Below are 20,031 nucleotides of genomic sequence, written 5' to 3'. Positions count from 1 at the left end.
GATTCTTTTCTGTTAAGACTTCGTGAACACCAATCATCTAAAAATAACTAATAGAATGTGTGCTTTCTCTGTCTAAAAGAGTTAGTTTGCAGAGTTAGTAGTTATGTAGATATTAGCCGTTGAGTACAGCATGGTTTTAGCGTATGAGACAGGAAGCTGAGATAATCGCAGTTTTGTGAAATTCAATCAAACAGCAGAACAGTCACCTGCCTGTGATTATGGGTGCCCTTGGGCAAGTCTGTATACTGTATTGTGTGTGTGTGTGTGTGTGTGTGTGTGTGTGTGTGTGTGTGTGTTCGCGCGTTGCTCCGCGGCTCTGAGAGGAAGAGATCTCTGTCCGTTCTTTGCCCCCACAGCGTGTCTGTCTCCCACTCTGTGTGCTCTCTCTCTCTCTCTCTCTCTCTCTCTCTCTCCTCTCTCTCTCTCTCTCTCTCTCTCTCGGGACTAGAGAGAGAGAGAGAGAGAGAGAGAGAGTGTGTGTGTGTCTCCAAACTCCTCCCTCCGTCTGTGCTGCTGAGGGAGGATTCTCCGCGGCCGTCTGGACTGTAAAACTGTTTCTTGAGGTGTCGGCTGAGAGCTTTGAATAAGCTTTTGCGATTCTGGTCTTATTTATGCGCAAAGGTACTCGAGTGTGTGTGTGCGCGCACGCGCGCGCGCGTGTGTGTGTGTGTGTGTGTGTGTGTGTGTGTGTGTGTGAAATCGAAAGAGTTTTCGCCCAGCTACTTCCTTGAAAATTACACTGGCTTTCTCCAGCGCGCTGGCTGGCTGTGGCTCTGGCTGTGGCTGGCTGTGGCTTTCTCTCTGTCTTGGGAGAGAACTGTCGCCACTTAGTGGTCGGTAAAATAGATTATACACATTCTCTTCCTCCCAATATTGATATAGAAGACGTAAAAGGGGTTGATTGATGTCCCACCGTCAAAAAAAAAAAATGTTTATGTAAGACGAGATAGCTCGTCTATGGCACTCAACCGTTGGATTATGTAAGACGAGATATCTCGGCTATGGCACTCAACGTGTTAAGTTTATATAATGCCAATTTTTAAGGATTTAACTTTTTCCAAAATTATAATTAATGAATTAGACTTATTACAATTTGTATTTCTTTTTTTTTGTATTAACCTATTATAAAATGTGTTGTGTTTAATTATACAAACTTATAGCCTCCACTCACTCCACCATTCTCTTTCAATAAACAAATGTTAGCTTAGAAATGGAGTCCGCTAACGTCCTAAAACAACCCATAACACAGAGTTCAACAAAAAGTCCACCTATGCACACAACAACAACAACAAAAAGGTTTCTGGATGAAAAGCATCATTTACATTTCTCAACTGAATTTCAGTGAGTAATTTTTATATTCAAGGAATTATGATCTTATGCTCATTTGCTTAGAAATACTGTGGGGATCTGAATAGCTAACATTAGTGGTTGCAATAATCATCGGTCTCTGAGCATGACTGATGGATATCTGACACACAACCAGAAGGTGTGCGATAACGCAAAATTTGGTATTGACGCGATACCAAGATGTGTTGCACAGACAGCTACTGGTATTGATCCTACTGATGCTGATGTGGTATTGATAGTATTGATATTTCGATTGATCTGCCCACATACATTCCGGATGTCCATCTGCTGGTCTTCCAGGCGCCGTTTCATCTGAGCGATGGACTTCATCCGCTTGCTCCAGTAGATCGTCACGACGACTGACACAAAAAGAGCAAGTCAGTTAAAGCACGGCAGACAACCAAGCTGTGAACAGAAAAAAACTTACAATTGGGGTTCGATCAATGTCGGCCGATACCAGTATTTTTGGCTTGAAGCTGCCCATGCTTGATATTTTGTGTCAATATGGAATAGGTTTGAATTTGACCATTTCCTCCAAAATTCCCACAAGAATTAGAAATATTCCGGGTCTCCCCATGATGTTATTCTTGTCATGATGGAGCCACTGAAGCAGAAGCAGAATCACTTTTATTGCCACAATATCCAAGATTACAGTACATACAAGGAATTTGTCTTAGTGTAAGTATGCAGCGTAGCGGTCATATAAATATTCAGAGATAAAGGTAACTAAAAGACAAAATCACAGCATTGCAAGTGCAGTCTAATATACAGTATATAGCCTGGCAGCCGGTCACGTGAACTCACATTTCATTTCATTCTGCGGGACCGTCTGGCTTCAAGCCCTTGGAGGGCTTGAAGCAGAAACTGCAAAGCGGACTGCAAAGCTCAGTGCCCTCACTGCCCCATGATTGAAAGCGCAAGTTGGCCAATCAGGAATGCCACTAGCACTGCACAAGCAAAACAATAATGGCCTTGCCTGTTCACCTCGAGGAGTAATGTCAACGTTTGTGGAGTTTAAACAGCCATAAATTGCAGTTATTGCAGAAATATTATCAATAACAACAATTAAACAAGTAGAAGAGTATGCAACAGCGGAGTTTCTTGGCGGAAAATTAGATTTTTGCTGTTCTCCCAAGTGGATTTGGTTTTGACTGGATCCAACGCTCTTACTGCGAGGGTTAAATTCCGATCCTGTCTGCCTGGGCTGGGCTAGCACCTAAATGCTAAATATGCTGAATGGGGACAATGGGAGGATTTCCCCTATGCTGACAAATTGACCATGCGTCTATGGACCATGCGTCTATGACGAGACACCGTCTGAATCATTGGCCATGGCCGTGTTGTACTTATACACGGCATCGCAGTGCTTGCAGTGAGCAAAGTCGTCTTTTAACTCAAAATGGTCCCAAACAAAACTCCGCTCTCAGTTCTCCTAAAACTACTTAGATTGCGCCCTCACCTGGTTGCGACCACCTAGTGAAATTTGCTCCCATGCCTGGCAGATAACATTTGTTGTGAGGAATATACATTTTTAAAACACAACTCGAGTTTCTCGTTGTCGCCCAACTCAAAAAAGTCAACATAAATCGTGACTCTGATGAAGATGCTGTCGGGTCGAAATGTTGGTCTGCACCTAGTGAATTACATTTATTCCAGTGAATCGAGTGCTCCAGGTCCTTCTTGGGTTTACCCATTTATTTCTGTTATAAATTGCAGACATTTTACTAAAAAGTATGACCCTTGCCTCATCATAAGCAGTACAATAGAACAAGAAATTAGTCTCATTTTCAATTTCCTGTAGTTCACACAATAGACAGAGTCTATCTTCTTCAGGGGTAGCTTTAAGTCTACCAGTTTCTAGTGCTATAGACCTTATTCACAGCGCGGCCATCTTGGATTACGTCATCGCACAGGGTGGCAACGCGTCTGAGCCTGCGTTACAACCCATGTAAACAATGGAGCGGTGGTCCCAAAACCTGAGTTCTGTTCCACCAATTTCTTTTGACAAAATTGATAAATGGGCAGATGACGTCAACATCCCCAAAAGGATTCAAAAGAAGGGCTACAGTAACTGGATTGAAGGGTACATCCACGATATCATAGAGCAGTCCTGTCCAAGATGGCGCCGCCCAGGGCAGCTGTGGTGTTGACGTGTGCTGCGTTTTGTCTGTCCTGTGCTGTTTACGTGTCTTGTCTAACTTCTTACACAAAAGAAGCACTTCTGCACATTGGGTGTTCAACCCCACTGGATATTGTACCAACATTACTCACCTGATCCACGGATATATTGGATATCCTGGTGCGAGGGACGGCGTTCTTCGCCAGTGCCGTGTGTTGGACTAGAAGGCAACGGGGAAGAAGAGGAGGTTGCCTGGTTCACCTACGCCGGAGAGGATCGCGTCCACCTCTCCCGGGTATATTCCTTGGAAACATGAACTCTTTACCCAATAAAATGGATGAGCTCCGGTTATTGGTCTCGAGGAACAATGACTTCCACTCCACGGCTGTTTTCGCGTTAGTAGAGTCCCATCTAACGCCGGCAGTTCCAGACGAGGCTGTACAGCTGGAAGGTTTTTCCGCTTTTCGGGCTGACAGAGACTTCGAGGCGGTTGGCAAGTCGCGTGGAGGAGGATTAATGTTCTTTGTGAACAATCGCTGGTGTTCCGATGTGACAGTGATTCATCAACACTGTTCTAATGCACTTGAATCTCTCTTCATCCTCTGTCATCCATTCTATTCCCCACGCAAGTTTAATGCGTTCATCCTCATGTGTGTTTACATTCCTCCGGATGCTGAGGTCACAGCAGCAGTAAACACATTAGCAGAACAGCTGTCGGGGGCGGAGCGTAATTACCCGGACAGTTTTGCTGTAGTTTTGGGGGATTTCAACCAGGCTCATTTGAGTCGGGCTCTCCCCAAATACAGGCAGCAGGTCACGTGCCCAACCCGGGGAGTGAACATTTTGGATCACTGCTACTGTACCATCAAGCAAGCTTACCACTCTGTCCCCCGTGCTGCGCTGGGCAAAGGTGATCACCATCTCATACACCTGATCCCTCACTACAGGCAGAGATTAAAAATCTCTAAACCTGTAGTGAGGAGTTACAGAGTGTGGTCCAGTGACGCATGTGAGCGACTCCGTGCCTGGCTTGAGAGCGCTGGTTGTGACCAGGACTGTGTCGAATGGGCGGGGCCTGAGGCTGGAAACAATCTGGATGAATACACAGACACTGTGACATCATTTATCAGCCTCGGTGAGGAGGTGTGTGTACCACTCCGCTCCAGGAGGGTTTACAACAACGACAAGCCCTGGTTCTCAGCCCAACTCAGAAGGCTAAGGACGGAGAAGGAGGTGGCCAGGCGTAACGGAGACGTGGCTCTGTTCAGGCAAGCTAAGTACAGCTTTGCCAAAGCGGTGAAGGAGGCGAAACATCGCTTCTCAGAGAAACTGCGGCAGCAGCTCTCTGAGGGGAATTCCTTCTCCGTCTGGAAAGGTCTCAAGACCATTACAAACTATAAGCCAAAGTCCCCACAGGCGTCTGACAACCTACCCCTTGCGAACGAGCTCAATGAGTTCTACTGTAGGTTTGAGAAAGAAAGGTTCCCCTCCTCCCCCTCCCCTCCCTCCCCTCTCCCCTCCTCCCCTCCCTCCCCTCCCTCCCCTCCCCTCCCCTCTCCCCCCCGCCCTCTTCCTCCACCCCCCCCTGCCACAACCTTCATCCCCACACCCCCCTCTCTCTGTCACGGAAAGAGAGGTGAAACTGCTGCTGAGGAGCCAGAATCCCCGTAAGGCAGCCGGCCCGGATTCTGTCTCTCCCTCTGTCCTGAAGCACTGCGCTGACCAGCTCGCCCCGGTGTTTACCAACATCTTTAATGCCTCGCTGGAGCAGTGTCACGTCCCAGCGTGCTTCAAGGTCTCGACCATCATCCCCGTCCCCAAGAAGGCCAAGGTGTCGGGCCTAAATGACTACAGACCCGTCGCCCTGACCTCTGTGGTCATGAAGGTCCTGGAGCGCCTTGTCCTGGCTCACCTGAAGAGCATCACAGATCCTGTACTGGACCCACTGCAGTTCGCGTACAGAGCCAACAGATCCACGGAGGATGCCGTGAACATGGCTCTGCACTACACCTTACAACACCTGGACACTGCAGGCGACTACGCCAGGATCCTGTTCGTGGACTTCAGCTCGGCCTTCAATACCATCCTGCCATCCATCCTGGAGCACCAGCTGTCCCTGCTGCAAGTGCCGGAGTCCACTCGGAGGTGGATCACGAGCTTCCTCACCAACAGGTCGCAGCGGGTCAAGCTGGGGAAGTGCACTTCCAGCTCCAGGTCCACCAACACCGGTTCCCCGCAGGGCTGTGTCCTGTCCTCACTCCTGTTCTCCCTGTACACCAACAGCTGTGTTTCCCTCCACCCATCCGTCAAACTCCTGAAATTTGCGGATGATACCACCCTGGTAGGCCTCATCTCCAATGGGGATGAGTCGGCCTACAGGAGGGAGATCGAGAGGCTACAGAGTTGGTGCAGCAACAACAACTTAGAGCTGAATGCTCTAAAGACAGTGGAGATGGTGGTGGACTTCAGGAGGAACGCAGCCCCGCCCCCTCCCATCATGCTGGGAGGCACTCAGGTGACCCAAGTAGAGTCATGTCGGTTCCTGGGCATGATCCTCTCTCGGGACCTGAAGTGGGAACTCAACATCATGGCCCTCCTAAAGAAGGCCCAGAAGAGGCTGTATTTCCTCAGGCAGCTGAGGAAGTTCAGACTGTCAAGAACAAGAACTATGATGGCTCGGTTCTATACAGCCATCATTGAGTCTATCCTCACACACTCCATCATCACCTGGTTCCCTGCTGCAGCTGCAAAAGATCTCGCCAAGCTGCAGCGGGTGATACGCTCTGCGGAGAGGGTGATTGGCCGTCCTCTGCCCTCCCTCAAGTCCCTGCATGACTCCAGGGCTTTGAGGAGAGGGAGAAAGATCATGGCCGACCCCTCCCACCCTGGCCACGGCCTCCTCACCCTGCTCCCCTCTGGGAGACGGTTGCGGCTGCCGAAGGCTACAAAGGTCCGCCATAGACTGAGCTTTTTCCCCTCAGCCGCCAGGCTGCTAAATGCCTCTGGGTTCCCTCCCACCCCTGCCCCCTAGGCAGTGTCACCGGACATCTTTGCACTATGTTCCTTAACTCTGCACTTTATATCTATACTTCCTGCACTGTGCTATGTTTGTGTTGTTGTCTTGTTGTTATATGTGGAAAAGATTAAGAAATGCGCACACTGTCAATGTCAAAACAAATTCCTATGTGTTTTACACAATGGCAAATAAAGATATCTGAATCTGAATCTGAATATTCAAGGTAAATTAGGGTGCAACGTTACTGTGTACAAAGACTTGCTATCTGTGCAGTGCTTGCTCCGCCGTCATATTAACTTCACTTATCGTGAATTGTGCATGTTAATCATGAATCAATCTAACACGATTAATTTGTAATCTGACAACTTTAGTAGCGCTAACATTGCTGACATCGTCAGTTAGCTGTAAGTAGATATTGGCCACTTGTAGGTGCTATGACGTTTCCATGCTAACATTGTTTTATTAAATGGATGAATGAGCGTTATTCTATCATTAGTAGGCTACTTTTCAGATAGGTTTAACGTTGAAGGATACGTTCATATCAAATTACATAGCCTGGAAGCAAGCTTCCAGGCTATGTAATTTGAAGCAAGCTTCCAGGCTATGTAATTTGATATGAACGTATCCTTCAACGTTAAACCTATCTGAAAAGTAGGATACTAATGATAGAATAACGCTCATTCATCCATTTAATAAAACAATGTTAGCATGGAAACGTCATTCCATATAAAATGAAGACATTTTGGGCTCATTAAATATGTTAATCTTGTTAAATAAAACTTACGTTGTTTTTGAACAAAGACTCACTCTTGTATTTGCATACAGAGTTTCGATTGGCTATTCAGCTTTTGTTTACATCGGAGTAGCCACGAGTAGCCTTTGTTTCCCCCTCCCCACTCCCAGGGACTGTTGTCTCTCTGGCATGATCTGACTGCTTTAGCTAATGCAGCTGCAAGCTCCCATTAACCCAGGACAATATTGAGCTTAAAGGCGTCTGTGCGGATTCACTTTTTTAAACTTTATTTGCGAGTACTCCCGGGCCACTTTCCTGACATGGAGGCGCTCATTGCCACCCGACAACTGTAACGTTAGTGTTTCCCGTGAGATGATCTTGTTGGGGTGAGTTTAATATCTAACAACATGTCTGTGCATGCGCGTGTCTGTCCGTCCGTCCGTCCGTCTGTCTGTTTGTGTTGTGTGTTTATCGCCATTGTGTGGATGGCTCTCTGGCTAACGTTAGCAAATGACTTAAAATAAGAAGTGAGATTTAATCCGTTGTAAGCGCACAGAGAAGCCATTTTGGCCTGTCATTGTTCTGTCATACGCTTTCTCCTCTCCCACATTTCCCATTCTCTCCCCACCTCCTCCCTCCCCCTGCTCTCTTCTCCCCCACAGCCCCCGCCCCCCCCCACTTTCCCCTCTCCTGCTCTCTCCTCTTGCTCCTTCCCCACCTCCTATACCCTCCAACATTTCCCATTCCCTCCCCACCCCATCACTCTCTCACATTCCCCCTGCTCTCCTCCCTTCTCCTGCTCTCTCCTCTGCTCTATCCTTCATTTCTATATTTTCTATATTTCTCTATAAATTGTTCAAAATGTTATCTTTATTCTGTATATTCTTGCTACTGTTGTGTGAGCTAGAATTAGCTAGACATATTTTTTTGTGAAGCCCTCTGAGACATGCTTGTGAATTAGGGCTATATAAATAAACTTGACTTGACTTGACTTGACTTTCTCTCATTGGCCAGGAGATGTTTTTGCGCCAAAATGGTGGTAGCGCTATTGTCTAGCATACAGTTGTCGACTCTTGTCTTCAATCCTCTTTGATAGCTAGCTTGATCAGCTAGCTTGCCATGTCAAAAAATGGACAGAATTATAAACCGATATGCTAGATGTAACGCTATGTCCATTGCAGTGTTTTTGAGATCACATGGGAATGCGCTGCATGCACACTGTAGTCAGGAGGACATGAGAACATGACAGTAAGGATGCAAGTATTGCATCCATTTAACCCAGTGCGCCTGGAATCTGCTTACCTACAAGTCAAATCAAGGACCCCTAAACTGACAAAAATTAGACCATAAACCCCCATTTCATAATATATTTTAGATGTTTTATTACAGAAATACATGAAACCGTCGTTTTGTTACTTATGGATCTAATTATAGTGATAATATAATAGCCCGCCGTAAATTCGCGCAAATTATTTCATACTATTTATAGATCCGCGCCCGCCATGCACCCGACATTTCACAGCGCTATTCACCTTATGTAGCCACGCCCATTTGACCTGGTTGTGTGGTCGTTCGACGACTTCCGGCAAAGAAAAAAGGAAAAAAAATGGCTGGCTGCTCCAATATAATCTAACTCTGAATTAACTAATAATTTCGCCAATTGTGTGTAACATACCAATCGTTAATTCTCGCATTCCAGGGAATTACGTTAACGTCTGAAGCGTCTGAAGCTTTCTTTGTTGGAGTCCAGGTATGTTTTACAAGAAAGTGCTCGTCATTGTCGACGATAACGTTATCTGACCTGGCTAACAGTGGATACTCGCTTGCTTGCTGTGTACCGAGCTCAAAGTAGTAGGCTACGTTCTGTGTTTTACACCCTGCGCTGTCCGCTACAAAAACAACTCTCTTCTTCATGACGTTCTTTCATATTTGGCGCCGTGACCGCCGGAAGTGTTAATAGGACCCGGAAGAATTTGGCCCACTGTAAGGACTGAACATAAGGTGAATAAAAGGAGCGAACTTATGGTTTCTGCTGCCGTTGGTGCGATCGGTGCAGTCCAAGACTCCAAATAAACTTCCATGCTGTATTATGTCCAGTCCACCACTTGCCCTCATGTAGCTTACTCGGCTAACACTATAGCTTTAAGTTTAGTTTACTGGATTGCCTCATTGTATGGGAAAATACGAACGCGTCTTCTCTTCAAACACGTCTTCAGCGGAGACTCCTCTTTGAGGGTGACATCATTGACCCTATATGGACCAAAAGTGGAGCCTAGCGACCTAGCACATGGCTATTGTTTTGTTTAGCACTGCCGTGGGTCCTTTGGGGATGCTACAATTAATAGGCGACTAAGAATGTGCCTGACAGAAAATGTAGCTTAAAATATGTTCATAGACTAGAGAACATAATTAGTGGCCGGGCCAGCGAAGCGGCAGGGCCACTTATTGTATTTGCCTGTATTATTAGTGGCCGGGCCAGCGAAGCGCCAGGCCACTTCTTGTATTTGCCTGTATTCTTCATCCTCCCGGGAAGTTCGACTTCCCATGGATGAAAACTAACCAAACTTTGCACAAAGGTCCAGTCCCATGCCAAACGTCTTTGACACAAATTTGGGGCCAATAGTCCTAACGGTGGCACTACAGCGACCGTCTAAAGTTTAAAACTTAAAAAATTCATAAAAAATCAGGCGTACGTGCTACGGCTTTGCAACTTTCACCTAAATGTGCGCCTAAATGAGGGGAAGCTTTTGTACAATGCAACCTATGGCCAATTATGAAGTCTAAAGACCGCAAAACTGCAAAAACTGCAAAAACGATTAAACCCTACTCCTCCCACATTTTTTCTTCAAACGACACCAAACTTCAGTATCTGCATCGTTAGACTGTTCTACACAAAAGTATCAAACCAGATTTTCGATCGGTCAAAAATTGAGCCCACAGTGCATCAAAACGTTGAATTCTGGCCCCGTGTATAGCCTAATTACCTTAATTACCTTTGGCAATTAGGTTGTATTTGTGATGTCATCAGTCAGTCAAACAATTGTGATGCCATCACTAATGTCACTCGAGCAATTGTGATGTCATAATTTTTTTTTCCCCCATTGACTTGCATGGGGTTTCGAAAAATCTTGTTACATTTGGCAATTAGGTTGTATTTGTGATGTCATCAGTCAGTCAAGCAATTGTGATGCCATCACTGATGTCACTCGAGCAATTGTGATGTTATAATATTTTTTTTCCCCATTGACTTGCATGGGGTTTCGAAAAATCTTGCAGTAAATTAGCTGTAATTCAGAAACCATAACAGCTACAGCTACGAAACTTGGTAGGGAGGTGCACAGAGGGGCCTTTTATTCTACACGAAAGAATTACACAAATTGAGCAGATGGTGGAGCTATAACAGCCCTCTTTACATTCTGGTCCATAACTTCTGAACCGTATGGTCTATCATCAAAGCCTTGAGAGTTGCCCGGCCACGACCCATTGCTGCGCAGCAGCTATAATTATTATTCTTCTTCTCCCGGGAAGTTCGACTTCCCATGGATGAAAACTAACCAAACTTTGCACAAAGGTCCAGTCCCATGCCAAACGTCTTTGACACAAATTTGGGGCCAATAGTCCTAACGGTGGCACTACAGCGACCGTCTAAAGTTTCAAACTTTGAAAATTCATAAAAAATCAGGCATACGTGCTACGGCTTTGCAACTTTTACCGAAATGTGCGCCCAAATGAGGAGAAACTTTTGTACAATGCAACCTATGGCCAATTATGAAGTCTAAAGACCCCAAAACTGCAAAAACTGTAAAACTAATTAAACCCTACTCCTCCCACATTTTTTCTTCAAACGACACCAAACTTAAGCATCTGCATCGTTAGACTGTCCTACACAAAAGTATCGAAACAGATTTTCGATCGGTCAAAAATTGAGCCCACAGTGCATCAAAACGTTGAATTCTGACCCGTCTATTATTAAACATCTGAGACCCGACCCCGTTCAGAACCGATAAATGTCGGACCCGGACCCGGAGTGGACCCGTCTATTATTACAAATCTGAGACATCAGATTTCGAAACTTGGACATCGAAAGGTGTCGATGTCAAAGTTGCTTGTTAACTGCTACAAGTTGTATATCAAATGAAACTTTGTGCATCTTAACGTTATAGCATTCTCACCTGGTTGATGCTGCCTAACGCTAGTTAGATAGTACAGTGGCAGTCTCTCTATGCTACTGCCATTCCTTCGCCCAAAAACACACACAACAGCGCTAGAAACAATCACATACATGTTGTGACTTGTGTACTCACCATGCGATCATCGAATAATAATCCAAAAGTACGGGAAACAGTCATCTTCAATTAAATCCATAGCGAGAGGAGCCAGCAAGAGGGTTACCTCTCTGCAACGAAAATCACTTCCTCGTTTGCCTGAGGCGCATCTGTGCGCATGTGTCCGCATGTGGTGGTCACATGCGCCTCATGTAAACGAGGAAGTAATTTTCATTGCAGATGGGAACGCTCTTTGCTAGTTATTTTCTCTATGGATATACTTGCAGTTTGTGACAACAAGCCTCACGTGTGCTGTTTTGATGCGTTTCTCTCGTGATCAGCGCTGATCGCCGGGTCCACTCGGGTCTTATTGGACCTGGCATTTCACTGTCAGAGCCCCGAGACCCGTGACAATCACTACTGGAACCGACCCAGACCCAGAGGCACTTCTTTTGAATGGACCCAGACCCGGCCGGGTCCGGGTCGGAACCTCGGGTATTCGGGGGGTCGGGCATACCCGAAGACCTCTAGCTCAAAGCCTTGAGACTTGCCCGGCCACGACCCATTGCTGCGCAGCAGCTATAATTAATATTATTTTTCTTCATTAATGATACACCGTTTCAACCGCCCGCAACCCATCCGCTATTAATCAGAATGTTTTTTTTTTTTATCCCGCCCACGGGGCGGGATATCCGCGGTCAGCGTGGTTATAACTGCGGTACTGCCTGATTAAGACCCATGAGGGTCGAAACGTTGCATTATTGTAATTAAAAACTCACTGTGGGAGCTTAAAAAACAGTGTGCGGATTTTCTTTTTCTATAACTGCGGCCCACGCATCACTAATATATTATATATATATATATATATATATATATATATATATATATATATATATATATATATATATATATATATATATATATGCAGTATATATATTAGGCACAACCCATCTGACAGAGACTGACAGCTGAAATGGTTTGGGAGTGGTTAATGTAAATGAGGAGCTATTGTCCACTCCCCCCTTACCTGGCTGCCTCAGGTGTGAAAAACTTTTCCAACTTTGAGGGGCGATTTCTCAGCGTCTTGCTTTTCAGAGTGTGAACAATCAAATAAGCATAATCTGGTTCAATTTTCAAAAAGCTTATAGTCTGCAGTTTCAGAATCTGTACAAAACTGAAAAATGACCTCGGCCTACTTGTGGGTCGAAACGCCAGGACTTGTCACAATATGATTCCTCGTTGGCCAAATAAGGACTTACTTGAACCTTTGCAACCAAAAGAGAGTGGTCGGGTAATTTGCATTTATCACCCAATAGAGATAGAAACCTTCTACTCTAACTCTCTCAATGAGTTCGTTTGGAGTGAAAACATGAAAACGAACACAATTATTTAGTCCATCATGTGGGACAACAATGTAATCGACTACTGCTTTTCCTTTAAAGGAAGGCTTTCCCGTGGGGAATATGAAGATATATTAAATCCTTGCAAATAACCATATCTCGGGAACGGAAGCACCTACAGACACGGGACTGGCGGCATTGGAAAGCTCGTCAAATTTTACATCTAGTAGAAGGTGCGTTGAAGTTACGAAATCAACGCTGAGCAATGTACCCTTTTTTACATGAAATAGTTACAACATCAGATGCTCATAACTCCTAGGAAAATGCCTTAAAATGCATGAATTTTTTTTATGAAGACATCTCCCGACATATATACTTCCGTTTAAATTTGGTGCAATTTGGAGGCAAAAAATAATAATATTATTCTTCTTCTACTATTGTTTTTATGTCGAAGCCTTCTTCTTCTTTGAGTTTTATGGCGGTTGGCAAACATATATGTGCATTACCGCCACCTACTGGAGTTTGATATCAGCCAAATGCCTGAGGGGTGGGCGTGGAATAGAAGGCCACGAGCCCAGTGCATTGTGGGAAGTGTAGGATTTCACGGCTTGTAGTTTGTGATTTCTTTTAGCCCTCTCCAGACAGAGGCTGTCCAGAGTCAACTGCATCATATCCGAGGTGTACGATGCTGACTGGACCAGATCCAGATCAGCAAATTGATATATCTGTCCGACATTATTTTATGTACTTACTTAGAAGAATAATGCACGGGATGAGCAGCAGGACGAGCAACGTCCATGGATGAGATGGATGATCAAGTCTCACTGTCTTCTCTCCAAACTTTATCTGGAAAACAACAACAGCAGTATGTTCAGAGAGGTACTTAGAAAGGGACCTTTCAGCAAAGTGAATTTTATGATTTTTTTTCTCCCCAATTGACTGTACTTCACCAATTCCCCCTGCTGTCCCTCTGCCGATCTGGGGAGAGTTGTAGACTAGCGCATGCTTCCACTGATACATGTGCTGTCGGCAACCAGTTCTTTTCACCTAACAGCGTCAAGTTTCACCGGTAGAATGCGTGGGAGGATCACGCTGTTCCCCCCCAGTTCAGTCAGTCTCAAGTCTTGAGGCACAAGACCCAAGTCAAGTCCCAAGTCTAAATGTAGAATAGCAAGTCAAGTCTCAAGTCTTCTCTTCACGCAGCAAGTTGTCTCAAGATATTCAAACTGTGACTTGAGGCCAAGTCATGTGACTAGAGTCCCACCTCTGGCTTGTATAGTATTTAACATAGGAGAAATAATAAGCAATTGAGATGAATGTGTTGCTGCTGATAAAACTAACCCACAACAGCCGAAACCTCGTCAGGTCCTTTTTGAGGAAACAGTTATTCTGGGTCACAGCCTCGCTGAAAAGCTTTCATTGAGGGAGTGAAAAGTGGCAACAACACGTACAAGTACAAGTCAAAGCCAAGTCCCAAGTCACCAGAACCCAAGTCAAGTCTCAATGCATCAAGTCAATTCTGTCTTCAAACTGTGACTTGGCATCCATTGCACAAAAAATGATTTGAGGATTTCCTTTGTTGTGTGTAATTTTCTGCTGCCTTGTACATCATTTGACCAAACAGCATGGGAAGAGTTCAGGGCTGCAGGGGACCTGGACGATTATGCAGAAACTGTAACAGGCTTCATAAAAAAATGCACAGAGGATATAATCCCAACAAAAATAATCAAACTAATGCCAAACCAGAAACCCTGGATCAACAGTGATGTCGGGGCTGCCCTCCACGCCAGGACCACCGCCTTCAACTCTGGAACACCAGAGGAATACAAGCAGACAAGAACCACTATAAAAAGAGCACGGAGAGAATATGGCAATATGCTAGAGTCCAAACTGGACTCTAACAACTCCAGGCATCTATGGAGAGGACTCCCTGCTGCCACTGACTTCAAGGGGGAGAAACAGCTATCCCCCCACACATCACCCTCCCTGCCGGACAAACTCAACGCGTTCTACGCTAGGTTTGACCCCTCTGCCAGAGCGCCCCCCCTCCTCCCCCCCTCCTCTCCTCCCCCCCCGCCACTTCTCCCCCCATCACCTCTCCTCCTCTCCATCCCCCCACCACCCCTCCTCCTCTCCTCCCCCCACCACCCCCACTGCCCTCCTCCCCCCGACCACCTCCCCGCCACCTCTCCCCCCCACCACCCCTCCTCCTCTCCTCCACCCCACCCCTCAGCACCCCCTCCCATTCCCACCTAACCACCAACCCCCCCCCACCTCCCACCCCCCACAGATCCAGACCGCCCTCTCACCATCACTGAGGATGAGGTGCGCCGGTCGTTCTTGCGTATCAACCCACGCAAGGCGGCCAGCCCCGACGGCATCCCTGGGCGTGTCCTCAAGGCCTGCACCCACCAGCTGGCAGGCGTATTCACAGACATTTTCAACCAGTCCCTCTCCCTCCGACAAGTTCCCTCCTGCTTCAAAGCAGCGACAATCATCCCCATTCCCAAGCAGCAGAAAGTGACCAGCCTCAACGACTGGCGCCCAATAGCCCTCACGCCAACAGCCAGCAAGTGCTTTGAAAAGCTGGTTATATCACAGATCCGCCCCACACTCCCCCCGGACCATGACCCGCTACAATTTGCATACCGCCCCAACAGGAGCACAGCGGATGCAGTAGCACACATGCTCCACACCGCCCTCTCCCACCTGGAGGGGAAGGACACCTATGTGAGAATGCTGTTCGTGGACTACAGCTCAGCATTCAACACCATAGTACCCTCCAGGCTGGTACGCAAGCTCAAGGATCTGGGACTAAACACAGCAATGTGTGACTGGATCCTGGATTTCCTGACAGATCGCCGCCAGGTGGTGAGAGTGGGCAACCTCACCTCCTCCCCACTGACCATCAGCATAGGAGCGCCGCAGAGGTGCGTCTCCAGCCCGTTCTGGTACGACCTCTACACCCACGACTGCGTGGCGACTCAATCTTCGAACACCATCGTGAAGTTTGCAGACGACACAGCAGTCGTGGGGCTGATCTCTGTAAATCTAAATAAATCTAAATAAATGTAGGTGCTTCTGTTAATCTATAAATCTTTGCACGGGCTCGCACCCTAGTACTTATCTGAGCTAATCATTCCTTATGTTCCCACGCGTACTCTCCGCTCACAGGACGGTAATTATCTTACCGGCCCTAAAATTAAGAAAAAATCAGCAGGTAGCAGAGCATTTTCTTACCGTGCTCCACATCTCTGGAACCAGCGATTATTTCCATAATAAAACAGAGTTTCATTATCTGAAACTCTGTAAATGGTTTAGCCCGGCATCTCTCGGCCTGTCTCGGAGGGGAGTCCCCGGATGGGGTCCATAGCTGGACCCCTACAGTACAACGACCTCACAAGGTTCCTCCTCAGCCAAGTCACTGAGGCAATCCATGTGACAATCCATGTGGTGGATTGCCACCATATGGTGGAAAGGTTTTCTTGCGTTCACTGGGGGTGCAGGGGGTACCGCTGTGTCCCGGCCTGGCCTTCTCTCCCACGCCTTATGTGTGTGGGGGCCGGGGCCGGGGCGGGGGGCATCGGTGCCCTCCATCACTGGTCGAGGGCTGCCGGTTGGTTTAGAATAGCTTAGGTAGGCGATAGATTAGCTACAGCCTAACTATAGGCTGACCTGTTATAGTGTTCAGGCAAAGATCAGACTAGAGCAGAATAGGACAGGCCAGACTAGGCTGTAGATTAGCTAGATCCCCTATGTCCCAGTTAGCTCTGGTTAATGTCTAGAGTAGTCAGTTTGTCTGATCTCCCCCCCCCCCCTCTTTCTCTTTCCCCCTTCCCCCGCTCCTTCCCCTCTTCTCCCTTCCTGTTCTCTCCTCTCCCACATTTCCCATTCCCCCCCACCTCCTCTCTTTCCATGCTCTTTCCTCCCCCACATCCCACCGCTCTCCCCCCCCTTCTCCTGCTCTCTCCTCTTTCTCCCCTTCTCTGCTCCTTCTCCTTCTCCTCTTCTCCCCAATTTTTCCCCATTCCCTGCCACTTCCTGCTCTCCCCTCTCTCACATTCCCCCTGCTCTCCCTCCCCTGCACCCTCCCACCTCTCCTTCTCTGTTCTCTCCTCCCCCACATTTCCCATTTTCTCCCCACCTCCTCCCTCTCCCTGCCCTCTCCTCCCCCACATCCCCCCACTCTCCCTCCCTCCTCCACTCTCCTGCTCTCTCATCTTCCCCCCTTCCCCCACTACTCTAAAGCATAGTACACATTCTACTCCAAAGCATGGCACCCATTCTATCCCCTCCAATATTCCGCCACTATTTAAAGCATGGCACCCATTCTTCCCTAAAGCGAGGCACCCATAAGCTCTATATGTGAACATGTGTTTATTTGGCAAAGGGACTCACTACTAAAGGCTTGCAGCCAATTAAATTATGCATAGTTTGGTTGCTAAGAAATCGACATATGTCCGTTTGCAAGATGTGTGTCTATATTTCTCTATCATATAATTGTTCGATGTGTTATTATTACTACTGTAATTTGTTAATGTTGTGTCAGCTAGCCCTCCTTTCCCTGCTCTCTCCATATAGTCTCCCATACTCCTCTATACTCCCATACTCTTCCATACGCTCTCTCCTCTCCCACATTTCCCATTCTCTCCCCACCTCCTCCCTCCCCCTGCTCTCTTCTCCCCCACACACACCCCCGCTCCCCCCCCCCTTTCCCCTCTCCTGCTCTCTCCTCTTGCTCCTTCCCCACCTCCTATACCCTCCAACATTTCCCATTCCCTCCCCACCCCATCACTCTCTCACATTCCCCATGCTCTCCTCCCTTCTCCTGCTCTCTCCTCTGCTCTATCCTTCATTTCTATATTTCTCTATGAATTGTTCAAAATGTTATCTTTATTCTGTATATTCTTGCTACTGTTGTGTCAGCTAGAATTAGCTAGACATATTTTCTGTGAAGCCCTCTGAGACATGCTTGTGAATTAGGGCTATATAAATAAACTTGACTTGACTTGACTTGAAGTTTGCAGACGACACAGCAGTCGTGGGGCTGATCTCCAGGAGCGACGAGACGGCCTACAGAGAGGAGGTGGGGGCCTGGAACAATGGTGCCAGGACAACCACCTCTCTCTGAACGTCTCCAAGACCAAGGAGATCATTGTAGACTACAGGAGGTGGGGGGGGGGGGATCACCATCAACGGCACAGTGGTGGAAAGGGTGGACAGCTTCAAGTACCTGGGAGTCAACATCCACCAGGACCTGACATGGGCCGGTCACACCGCCACTGTTGTAAAAAAGGCCCAACAGCGACTACAGCGGACTCAGGCACCTGAAGAAATTTGGGCTAAGGGCAGAAATCCTTAGGGACTTCTACAGAGGCACCATTGAAAGCCTGCTGACTGGCTGCTTCACCTACAGGAACTGTACCACCATGGACCGCAGGGCGCTACGAAGAGTGAGACGCGCGGCCCAGCACGTAACAGGATGTGAGCTGCCAGAACTGCAGGAACTGTATAACCAGCGGTGCCTCAGGAGGTCCCTGAAGATCATCAAAGACACAAACCATCCCCACAACAGCCTGTTCTCCCTGTTACCCTCAGGGAGGAGATACAGGGTCCCAAAAGCATGCACAAATCGCTTGAGGGACAGTTTCTTCCCGCAGGCCACGAGACTCCTTAACATACACAAATAGTGTAGTAGCTGTACTGTACCGTACTGTAGCTGCTACCATTATGTATGTCTAATGTTTAATTGTATGTTTATATGCTATTTGCACCTGTACGTCAAATACGTCGAATTTAAAATGTTTAAGCACGTCTAAAGTATGCACATGACATGTGCACCTATGTGCAGTGAATATGCCTGTCTCTGACTTGTCTTATCACTCTACTGCCTTATTGCTTGTTGTGTCTCTTGTTGTTTTTGCACTCATATGCCCTGTTATATTTGTACTATGTTGTAAACGGAGTCCACAGCACAATAATTTCACACGTGATACTTGTACCACGGAGTGACAATAAAAAAATAAAAAAAAATCTTGAATCGTTAATAATCCGAATAAAAACTGCCTGGTTTAATAAGGATATATTGTCAGGATCGGTGTTGGACATGTGGATCTATTCGCGGGTAGTTGAGGGCCACGGGAAACTTGGTAGGTCTTGAGAAGCTGGGGTGTTGTGGAACTTGATGGCTGGGGCTGCACAGTTCGAGGTTTGGGAACGGTCGCAGAGATTGCAGAAGTTGCTGGTTGCAGAAGTTGCAGGTTGCAGACGTTGCAGAGATTGGTATGATCCTTGATGTGAAATTATGAATCACTGGCGAGGACCTGCAGGAACAGGCCCTTATAGATGTGAATATGACATCACCTGTGTTATGACATCACCAGCGAAAGGCATGAAAGACGCTTATGAATCATGACATCATCAGTGATTGATGACATCATAGTAGGAATGACGACGTCAAAGTAGGAATGATGACGTCATCCTAACAGTACCCTCCCCTCAACGGACGTCACCTGGCGTCCAATGAGGCCATCAAGGATGGCATCTGGGAGACAAAAAATCCGTAGGTTCTGGTGGAGGTGCTCTTCCGCAGGTGGTTAGACGCAGGTGGTTAGGCCCCAAAGGGGGTGTAAGAGAGTGAGGTGCTCTTCAGCAGGTGGTTAGATGCAGGTGGTCAGACCCCAAAGGGGGTGTAGGACAGTGGAGGTGCTCCTCCCTAATACAGGAAGCCATAGATGGACCGATACGTAGATAGAACTTCCACCGGTTCCGGTGGATCCTCTGGGGCCGGCCATCCCGCGGGGCACGATACAAACACGGGAGGCTGGAGACCATCAAAAGGGTCAAATGCCGCCGTCACCGAAGGCAGAGCCGCAGGGGGATCTGACACAGCGAGGCCTGCCCTCCCGACCTGTAGTTTGGGGGGGTCACCCACCGTCTCCTCCTTTAAACGCCTCTTATTTCTTCTTGCTCTTGACCGAGGGCTGGCGACACTACGGGGACCTCACAGCATCAAGCTGGAACCTACGTGTGGGTCAACAACTGAAATTGGCTGCTCCTGGGGTACGGGTTCAGACTCGGCGAGGGGAAGGTCCACAGGTTGTGCCTCAGGTACGGGTTCAGACTCGGCGAGGGGCAGGTCCATAGGTTGTGCCTCAGGGCCAGCAGACTCGGAGGCCCCCTGCGGGGGGACGGAGCCGATCTGCAGGCAG

This window comes from Poromitra crassiceps (assembly GCF_964638095.1).
Source record: "Poromitra crassiceps genome assembly, chromosome: 2".
NCBI lineage: Eukaryota > Metazoa > Chordata > Actinopteri > Beryciformes > Melamphaidae > Poromitra > Poromitra crassiceps.
Note: the sequence above shows the minus strand (reverse complement) of the source record.